The sequence below is a fragment of the Lampris incognitus genome, chromosome 18, assembly GCF_029633865.1.
Source record: "Lampris incognitus isolate fLamInc1 chromosome 18, fLamInc1.hap2, whole genome shotgun sequence".
NCBI classification, from domain to species: Eukaryota; Metazoa; Chordata; class Actinopteri; order Lampriformes; family Lampridae; genus Lampris; species Lampris incognitus.
The window spans coordinates 35176557-35188005 of NC_079228.1; positions in this window are offsets into that span (position 1 = coordinate 35176557).

Here is an 11449-nt window from a genome sequence, read left to right on the forward strand (position 1 = left end):
GTGAACCCTTGTATTAGTAGCTTGTGGCTCCTCCTTTTGCAGCCATTACTTCAACCAAATGTCTTCTGTAACCACTAACCAGTCTCTCGCATCTGCTTATGGGGATTTTTGCCCACTCCTCCTTGCAGAACTCAGCCAGTTGAGAGAGGTTGGAGGGACATCTGGTATGTGCCAACTTCTTCAGGTCTCGCCACAACATTTCAATTGGATTAAGGTCCGGACTTTGACTGGGCCTATCCCGAGTACGAATCCTCTTTCTCTGAAGCCATGCCTTTGTAGTTTTACTGGAATGCTTTGGGTCATTGTCTTGTTGCACAATCCATTTTCGTCCCAGCTTCAACTCCCTGGCTGATGGCAGGAGATTCTGGTCAAGAATTTGTTGATATGCCGGAGAATTCATGGATAATATGGAGTCGTCCAGATCCAGAAGCAGAAAAGCAGCCCCAGACCTTCACATTTGCATCACCATGCTTCACTGTTGGGAGGAGGTTCTTTTCTTCATATGCAGTGTTGGCTTTTCTCCAAACATGTTGGTTTTGATTGTGACCAAATAATTCTATTTTGGACTCGTCTGTCCAGAGAATGGACTTCCAGAAGGCCTCTGGTTTGTCCAAGTGCTCTCTGGCAAAGTTGAAACGGGCAGTTTTGTTCTTTTTCGAGAGCAGAGGCTTCCTTCTAGCAACCCTCCCATGAACGTCATGGCTATTCAATTTTCGTCTGATTGTAGACGCATGCACATTTGTCCCAGATGCTATCAGAGAGGTGTGCAACTCTCTAGAGGTGATGTGTGGGTTGGCCTTTACCTGATGTATTATTTTTCTGGTGCTTCTGGGTGATAGTTTTGATGGGCGTCCACTTCTAGGCAGAGTTGCTGTCATGTTGAAGGCCGTCCATTTGTAAATTATATGTCTTACAGTGGATGGATGGAGCTGGAATCTTTTGGAGATGGTCTTATAGCCCTCCCCAGACTGATGGGCTGTCACTACCCTCTTCTTCATGTCCTCGGATATCACCTTTGCTCTCGGCCTTGTTGATTTGTATGGGACCACAGTGGTTTGGTTGGTTTCCTCTCTCTTTTAATTAGTGCAGGCCAAACCCTTTCCCAAGGATGTCTCATTTCATTGGTCTGCTTAAATGATTAATTAAGCACCCAAATGTGTTTCACCTAAGTCTGTTACCTGCTTGACTTAACCAATGCAGCTGGGGGTTCACTTACTTTTGCACATACCTAATTCCATGTTTCATGTAGTTTTTGGGCTACTTAAACAAGTCCCACTAAACAAGTAGATGCAATTGATAAACATATATCTGACATTTCTTATATAAAAACTAGTGATGATAAAATAAGAAAATCATGGTAAAACAACAGAAACATCTAAACTGCTCAAGGGGTTCACATACTTTCAAGCAGCACTGTATATTACTTACTTACTTACTTAGGTTACATTTTTGTAGCAGTTTGATGGATGTTTATTTTATTTTTGTTGTATATTGTGTGTTGAGCTCTAGGCCAAAGAGCCGAGGAATTTCACAGCTGGCAACACTTGTGTGAAAAGGGCAGTGAAACATCTCGGCTTCTCAGGGGTAAAATACAAACGACAGAGAGGAAGCGGTGAAACTTTCCTTTTGATCAGCAAAATGGGGTTTTTTTCTTCTTAAAACCATTGAAACAATCAACTTCCAACTTCCTATTGTTGAAATTCCCATGTCCTGAACAGGAACTGAGATTATCGTTGCATGACAATGCTGATGCCTTCCCAACCATTTCCGTTTCAGGTGACGATCACGTGACTTTCGTTTCCCATCGAAGTGGGACGTCACGTTGTTCGAGGTGGGCTTGAAACCCGCATCAAGGCCCAGTTTAATCGACGACTGGATAAAAAGAAAGGTGATTTTTTTTTTCTGGCTCGATGCATAGCTCGAATGAAGTTGGATAAACAGAATTATAAAAGCTCTATGTAATTATGCATAATCGAGGAAAAGTATACATTTAAAATGCTATGACAGTCAGTAAAAGGAACATTCAGAAATGCAAATCAAGGTAATTTTCCAGCAGGGTTTGTGTATCGTGAACACCACAAGGGGAAGTTACACAGGTTCAGGAGTTTACAGTTTTTCTCGATTCCCTGTCCGCGCACAGTTGACTTTTCCAGAACAGCTCACAGACAGCCCTTAAAAGAAGACGAAATGACCAAAAACAGCATATAATGTTTGCAGAATGACACCACCTTCTCAAAACTTGCCACACACCCATCAAAACCAAACACTTCCATCAAAACCTACAATCTGTGCTCAACTGAAAATGTATGTTTTCTCATTTATCTAACAATGGATAAAAAAACGGAAACTACCGCTATCAATATCAACCTCTGCAACCACCTCTTCAACTTTTGTGCAGCTCCCTTACGGTATGGACTGTTTTACCACTGACAGCCATACTACAATTTGGCTTTTGTACTGAGCACTCTTACTTAGGGAATATACTGTCAGAAAGTATTTGAAATCTCTATAAAAATTTGCATTCAGTAAAATATTGTAGTTGTGTTTTTGTGTTGCTGAATAGAACTGTAAAGGATATTGTAAGCAAGGACCTGTCAACACCATTGATTTACATTTGTTCTGCTGTGTACAAAATGGCAAAGATTCTCACACAAAAAAATTAATATTTATCGTAGTAATTTTTCCAAATATGCATACTGTAAGAAATCAAAATGGCAGCCTTCAATATACAGTAAAAAGGTCAAATCTCAAACTAAAAAGTCCATAAAAGCAAATGAAAAGACCCTGTAAATATTCATTTTTCAAACATTATCGACGCGGACCTGACGATTAGGCCACATGTCCTCATCTACGCCACAGTTGATGCCTTCCATTGCAATGCATTGTGGAAAAAATCTTTTGGAATGGCAAATCCATCCCTGGCAGTCCTCTGCGCGGCTTGCCAAGCATGCAGCATTCATTGCATCCAGCAATGACAACTGGTCATGTGGCCTGTGATCATGGACTTTCCAACGCCAGCAGGAGAAAAACTGCGATTGGATTTAGCATTGGAGAGCAAGCTGGAAGAAACAGCATCATCATACACGGGCAGTGAACCAGTCATTCACTACTCGTGAATGGTGGAAGGCCGCATTGTCCCAAATGATTACAAAACGGGACATGTCCGCCCTGAACAGGCCTCCCCCATGTGGCAGCACCAGCCTATCATGCAAGGCATTGAGGAACGTAATGAGGCGATCGCTGTTGTGTGGGCCTTTGGTCGGTATATGGCAAGGGATTCCAGCTGTGGAAATGGCTGCACAGATTGTGATGTTGGCACCCCTCTGTCCTGGCACGGTTACTGTCGCCCTGTGACCAACGATATCACGGCCACATCTCCTAACTTTGGAGAGATTGAATCCCGCCTCATTCCCATAGATGAAGACATGTGTTGCGTCTGCTTCCAGATCCATTACTCTCTACCTTCAGAGAGAAATTCAGAGTAAATTACAACATATACAGAAGGTGCTGTTTTCTACAGCAATTGGATGTTATGCAGCAAGACAAATCCTGTGCAGTGACAGATCCGTACCCTTTACGTACTGTGCACGCGCTGCCTTCACATTGTCGCTATTCCTTTGGAATGGTACCTTGCATAGCTGCTTCATTGCCACCAGATTGCGTTTGAGGATGCGGTCCATTGTTGCAACGCTGACACTGTTCACATTGACAAATGTCCCCTGGTCAGCCAAGACCGCTGCCTTGATCTCCCACAACCTGATGGCATTGTTAGCAACCGCCATGTCCACAATAGCAGCCTCCTGTTCTGCAGTGAACATTCTCCCCCTGCCACCAGTGTGGGCCAGTGTGTTGTAGCCCACTGGGGCAAATTTGTCACTTGTGATATTGGGCTATACAAATGAAATTGACTTGACTTGACTCTGTGAAAATAGTGCAATAGGCTGTAAATATATAGTAATCAGAATTCTACTGTATATTTTGAAAGTCCGTTGCTCTATTGTAAATGGCTTCAGTGAAACTACAGTACTGCATTGTATTGTGGCAACACACTTCACAAAAGTATAGAAATGGTTGTTGCCAAGAGTACAAATACAGTGAAACACAGCACAGTAAACTGACTGTAAAGGCCGGCACAGTGACTTATCTATTTCCATTACGGAACGTACGAACAATTGATGCCACAGTATGATGGCTCAGGTTTGGCTGAACCCTTTGGCCAGCCTCTCTCATGGAAGGGCCATGATGGACTACGTGATCAATGACTGTTGCCCTAATTTCATTCGAGCAACTTACACAAACGCCACGTCCCCTGACAGGGGCCCCTCTACCTCTGCTATGGCCTCTTCCTCTTCCTTGTCCTCATCCTAGTCCTCGCTGAGGTTGTTGGTGGCGGCCTCCTCGATCCATGCTTGGTGTCAACTTCAATCTATTGACCTCTTGTATAGGTTGAGAACTAATTGATGAATTGTGCACAGACTTCACACAGGTGCTGACGGTATTTAGAGTTGAGAGAGCAGTTTCAGTAGGCCGCTACTAAGTGTCTGCATTGTGTTGACAAGCTTATTCAATTAGGTTTCGTGTCTCTCTCTGAGAAGTGTGTTAACTGTTTTGAAAAGTGTGTTAAAACTCAAAGAAATTTGTGTGAAAGCAATGAGAAATAGTTAACCCCTTCACCAGAGAAGACTCTTGCTGTGCAAAGAAGGTGTGAGCATTGGATTAAGTTGACCCATGATTTGCTAAATGTGTGTTAGCAATCAAGAAAAACTGTAATACCAGCAGTAGTGTGTCAATAGACTACCCAACCCAGTGCTGTCATCAAGACGGAAAGACGGTGGCTGTTCTTCCTCCGCTGGCTGAGGAGGTCCATTATGGACAGCAGGATATTCTGCAACTTCTACAGATGCACCATCAGAGTATCCTGGCCGGCTGCATCACCGTCTGGTATGGCAGCTGCACCGCCATCCGCCAAAAGCCTCGACGGAAGGTGATGGAATCAGCACAGCACACCACCAGGGCTGAGCTCCCAGCCCTGCAGGGCCTCTGCACCTGGAGTTGTAGAAAGAAGGCCATGAACATAATGAGGGACAACGGCCACCCCAGCCACAGGCTGTTTGATTTACGACCATTTGGTAGTAGTTCTAGAACCAGCAGGTTCGGGGCCAGCTTCTATGCCCTGGTTGTAAGACTTTTGAATATCTAACTCCCCCAACCACAAAATCTGGACACTATATCTCTGTGCAATATTTTGGCCATTGTATATTAGGTATCATAATAGCGTTTAATGTGTCATAAACAAGAAGAAATGCGTTTTTTTTTATACAGGGACTAGCCAGGAAATGGAGCAAGGAATGAGATAAGAAATGCTAAAAGAATGTGTAAGTATAGGATGGAACATAAGTATAGCAGCGGTGATCTGCGAGCGGCTTGGAGGGGAATTAAATCTATGTCGTCAATCAGAGAAACCGTGACAGGAGACCTCTTAAAATTGGGAGAATAAATGATGCTGATCTCCCAAATATTCTTATTGACATTTAAACCCGCTTTGAAAAACATGACTTTTCTGAAAACATCTCTGGCCTCAGAGTCTCTCTCTTCTGACTGCGATATTGTCATCAGCCGCCGCGCCGCCTCTGATGCCTGTGCCCCGAGCGGCCGCCGCGCCGCCTGTGTCCTGTCCACCCTGTCTTCGTCGCTGACCTCCCGAGCGGCTGACCCCTCCACATCGCTGACCTCCAGGTCATCCACCTGCCTGTCCGCTGGAGCGTCTCTGCCCTTCGGTCCTGCATCCTGGTCGCCCTCCAGATCAGTTGCATCCATCGGTCCAGCCTTCAGGCCATCCGCCTGAAATCCCTGGCCCCATTCGTCCACTCCCAGACCACTTGGTCCCGAAGCCCTCCCCTAGACCCCCTCCGTCCATCCTGCTCGGCGCTCCTTGTCCGTTCGTTTGGGACGCCTGGAATCCGTCCCTTGGGGAGGGGGGGGGGTCCTGTCATGGTTGTGTGATCTGGGCCATCATTGTTCACCTGTTCCCCCATCCCCTGATTGGGGTTTCGGTTCATCTACGCCCCATTTATCTGATTGCCCCTGCTTCACTCACCTTTTCCCCTTTCTCCGATTGGCTGTTCTGTCCCCGCGCACCTGTGCCCAATCTCCCTGATTGGCTCCCCTACGTGTATATTCCCCCTGGTTGCCCTGGCAGGCTCCTTGTTGGATCGTCACTCACAGACACGCATACACATACTTTATGGACTCTTGGTCACCGGATGCGCCATGTCCTGTTTCGAGCCTTCCCTGCTGTCTGTAAGTTCTGTAATGTACACGAATAAGTAGACGCGTTAGCCCTTGGCTAACGGGTCGGAACCTTTAGTCGACTGGTTAACGTTGTCGCTTGCGGTGCGGAAAACGCGGGTTCGCGTCCCGGCTGTGGCGGTTCCCGGACTGCCCCCCCCCCCCCCCAATTCGCTGCATTGGTGTCAGAAGTGGGACGGTGAGGCCATCGGAAGCGCGTGCGCCCAGAGGCGCGAGGGAGCTGATATGCTGAAGCGCGGGGACGCGCTTCTTGAAGGAGGGGGGTGTGGTGTATGGAGATACACACGAAAGCAAATGTTTTTCTTTGCAGTAATATGTATTTTATGTTTGACCTCTGACCCTCGATGTCTATTGGTTGTGTATGTTGTATAAATGTACGCGCGCCACTCTGGTGCGCGCCCCTTAGAAGAAGACAGAGCACGAGGGTCACTCACGCTGACCGCTCGACTAAAGGATCAGACTCATCAGCCAACGTGTCTACTTATCCATGGACGTTACACTACCCCCCTCCTTCGGGAAGCGCGTCCCCGCGCTCAAGCATATCAGCTCCTTCACGCCTCTGGGCGCATACGCTTCCGATGGCCTTACGGTCTCCCCATCCCACTTCTGACACCAATGTAGCAGATTCGGGGGGCCACCACAGGAACTGCCGCGGCCAGGACGTGAACCCGTATCGCCCGTACCGCAGGAGAGATCGCTGACCGCTCAACTAAAGGGTCAGACCCATCGGCCAGTGGCCAACGTGTCTACTTATCCATGCACGTTACAGTATGTTCTTTCCCGTGTAGCTTTATTGACAGCTGATGATTACTTATGGCATGAAACAAAAAAATGTGGTTTCTTCTTTCATTATGAAAGGGAGCCTTCACTTCTAAACAAGCAAACAAGTTGTCTAACCAGTTTTGGACATTTTAACTTCCTCCTTTGCGTTCCATAAATTGGGACTCAAAGTCTCATTCCATTTGATGCGGTTGAACCACTGATACTCGAGGTGAAGGAAGAGATCTTTGGCACTGAGGGAGGAAACAGCATCAATTGGGCATTTCAGCAATGCAAAAGAACTAGAAGAATTTGCTTGTAAAAGTCACAGGACATACATTTGGAAAACTTCAACTTTAGAATCAAACATTTGGTGAACTTGAAAATCAGAGGCTGGCTCACGTTGTTTTCTCAAAGCCTTTTCGGTAAAGATTTATTCATCTCAGCTGGGCTATTTTGGCAAACCATCGTTATGGCACAGATCAGGTAACTATTGATTCCTCCTTGTTAATAGAGTGAGTCCTTGTCATTTGTATACTTTTGGAATACGGTGTGGCTCAGGAGGTAGAGCGAGTCATCTAGTGATCGGAAGGTCGCTAGTTCGATCCCCAGCTCCTGCGGAGAGCACGTCGAAGTGTCCTTGAGCAAGACACTGGACCCTTAACTGCTCCTGATGAGCAAGCAGGTTGGCACCTTGAATGGCAACCTCCACCATGAATGGGTGAATGTGAGGCATACGCTGTAAAGCTGTTTGAGTGGTCAGTAGACTAGAAAAGTGTTATATAAATGCAGTCCATTTATTTTCCTGATTATTCTGTTTCTTTTTTTCTCCTTTAAAATAATGTGTTGTGGTTCAGTGTGCGGCAGTTCATCCTCTGGATTTAACCCATCCTAGCTGTGTAGCGAGGAGCAGTGGGCAGCTGCGGTGCAGCGCCCGGTGACCAACGCCATTTCTTCTTTCGTATTGCCTTGGTCCTCCCACGCGCTACGTCCCCCCCAGTGAAACTCCTCACTGTCAGGTGAAAAGAAGCGGTTGGCGACTCCACATGTACCGGAGGAGGCATGTGGTAGTCTGCAGCCCTCTGGCTCGGAAGAGGAGGTGGAGCAGTGACTGGGACAGCTCAGAAAATAGGGCAATTGGCCAAGTACAATCAGGGAGAAAAAGGAAAAAGTTGGGCGATCTTAACTTCCCGTCGATTTTGGATTTACAGTAGTCTTGGTGGCCCGTTGTTCCTTGACGTCAAATCTCTCCGAAGCGAGGCTCATTATTAAGCGCACTCCCCGAAACGCTTAACCAGTTCTTGGCACGCTTTGAAATGCAGAACAGCGGCATGAGGGCCCAAATGACCCTGCCCAAGGAGGAACATGCACTCATCCTACAGCACCATCAGGTGAAGTCCACTCTGAGGAGAATCGATATCTCCAAAGCGGCAGGACCAGACAGCGTGTCGGGCCGCACACTGAAGACATGCGCTGACCAACTTACAGGGGTGTTCACTGACATCTTCAACCTCTCCTTACAATAGGGCTGTAGTCCCCACCTGCCTTAAATCCACCACCACTGGCCCTGTACCCAAGAAGACAGCAGTCGACTGCCTCAATGACTATCGCCCAGTTGCCCTGGCCCCAGTTATTATGAAGTGCTTTGACAGGATTATACTCTCTCACATCAAGGACATCATCCCCACAGATCTGGACAGCCACCAATTTGCCTATCGGGGGAACAGATCTACGGAGGACGCAGTCTCAGCCCTGTCCCACCTGGAGCATCCAAACACAAATGTCAGGATGCTTTCTATTGACTTCAACTCCGCTTTCAATACGATAATTCCCCATAAACTGGTACACAAACTCAGCAACCTAGGATTAACCACCTCACTCTGTTCATGGGTTATGGACTTCCTCACTCACAGACCACAAAATGTCAGGATGCTGCAGGGCTGTGTGCTCAGTCCAGCCCTTTTCACCCACGATTGTACCCCTATTCACTCCTCCAACACTATAGTGATGTTTGCTGATGACACCACTATAGTGGGACTCATAACCAACATGAGGAGACACACTACAGAGAGGAGGTCCCACATCTGAATGGGTGGTGTTCAGACAATAACCTGGTCCTGAACACCAGTAAAACAAAGGAGATCATTGTGGACTTTAGGAGATCCAGAAAGACCACCCACCCCCACTGCACATAAACGGTAAAGAGGTACATAGTGTGGATAACATCAAATTCCTGGGAATCCACATAACTAAGGAACTGACACGGTCACTCAACACCTCCCACTTGGTGAAGAAAGCACAACAGAGGCTTTTCTTCCTCAGGAAACTTAAACAAGCCGGTCTCCCCTCTCAGCTGCTGGTCAACCTTCACAGAAGCACAATAGAAAGCATCCTCTGTTGGTCCGCGGTCGCGTAGCGGTCTAAGCATCGGCTTGGTGTCGATGCAGTTGCCCACTGGGGACTGGGGTTCGCGCCCCGGTCTCGTCAGATCCGACTATGGCCGGACTCGATGAAGCAGCAATCATTGGCAACGCTGTCTTCGGGAGGGGGCGGAGTCGGCTTGTGTTCGTCATGTGAATGCATCTCTGTGTGTGTCGGAAAAACAGTGGTTCGGCCTGGATTCGCCTTGTCACGAAAGTGGGGAGGCGCTTTCCTTCGAGACTGCCGGCCGGAGAGATGCAGTTGGCGAACGCATGCAATACGAGGGTGGGTGTTTGAATTAAAATAGGGATCAATTGGCCACTAAATTGGGAGAAAAAAGGGAAAAATCAGAAATAATTTTTTTCAAAAAAAAAGAAAGCATCCTCTGTTAATGTGTCACAGTGTGGTATGCCAGCTGCACAGCAGAGAACAGGAAGGACTTGGCCCCGGTGGTAAAGACAGCACAGAGGATTGTGGGAGCTGTGCTCCCGAACCTGGATGCTCTGTATGTTGGCCGCCTACAGAGGAATGCCAGCAACATCAGCAAAGATGTAACACATCCAAGTCACTGTCTGTTCGTTCCCTTGCCATCGGGGAAAAGATACCACACCACCAAAACCCGGACTAACAGGCTGAGGAACATTTTCTTCCCCAGAGCTGTGGCCTTCATCGCCCCCCCCACACACACACACGCACACGCACACCTGCCTATAGACTGCTGAGGACTAACTGCGACTAAAGCTGCTGCAATATGAACAACTATGTGCAATAATCATTTGCACTATTTTCAACTTTAAAAGACATTGCTATCTTTTGTTGTCTCATTATTATTTTTTGCTACCTCACTTATTTTTTACTACCTTACTTGCTTATACTAAATGTTGTTTGTCCTTGTTCTTGTTTTTTTTGTTTTTTTTTTTAACTCATTTGTCTTGTCTAGTGCTGCTGGTCTGAGAGTCACCAAATGTAATTTCCCTGTGTGCGTACAATGACAATAAAGTATCTTATCTTATCTTACCTTATCTTCTTATCTTATCTTATCTTATCTTCTTATCTTATCTTATCTTATCTTATCTTATCTTATGGTTCTGATTGTCTGGAGCCTCTAGTCTGCACCACCCTTGGCTGTTGTTTCAAGGGCTGCATCCACATCTCTGTCAAACTGGTGCAACTCTGACTCTTTGTTGGCAGCAGGCCACAAAACCTGATGGTCTACTTTAGGGGTAGCTCATGGTGCTTGGAGGTTCTGGGCACTGTGGGGTAGCTCCTCCTCTGTCTCACCAGTGGCTGTATCAGGTACTTGCACTGTGCGTTGCACCACTTGCTCCTTCCTAAAGCAGCCCATCTTGGTTTGGTGCATCTTTGGACCTCTAGGGTTTTTGCAGACATTGCCGCATCTACAGACTGCACTCATAGTCATTTACTCATTAGCTTGGGTGATTACCAGAATAACTGTCTATTTAGGGTGCCCCTCCCACCCCCGGGCGCCCCTAGGGGTATTTCTCTTGAAAGGCTCTTCGTAGCATATTTGTGGTGCTCCATCTAGAGAGCTTCAGCTTGAGGTGCTAACCCTCCCTGCCCCGGTTGCCATCCCTTCAAGCTGTCCGCTGTCTCTCCAGTTGTCAGCACCCTATTTGCGGTTGTCATCTAGCCTTTTCCTGGAAGTCACTGGCATCGCCATACTGAGTTAGTGCTTTGATACACCATGTGGTACAACCTGGACACATCGTCAGTAATGAACCTGGGGTCATCAGGTGTTTCGGGTCTTAACATCAGACAACAACCTCGTCGTCCGAGCGACCCAGCTGGGGTTGATCAGGCCCCGACTTGGTGTCCAGGTAGCGCATTACGTCACGCATCACTCCTCTTGAAAAACTGTCTGTATACATAAAGACAGTGTTTCAACTATATGTATGTGTTCATATGTGTATGTCCGTACATATGTCTGTCTGGCTACCTT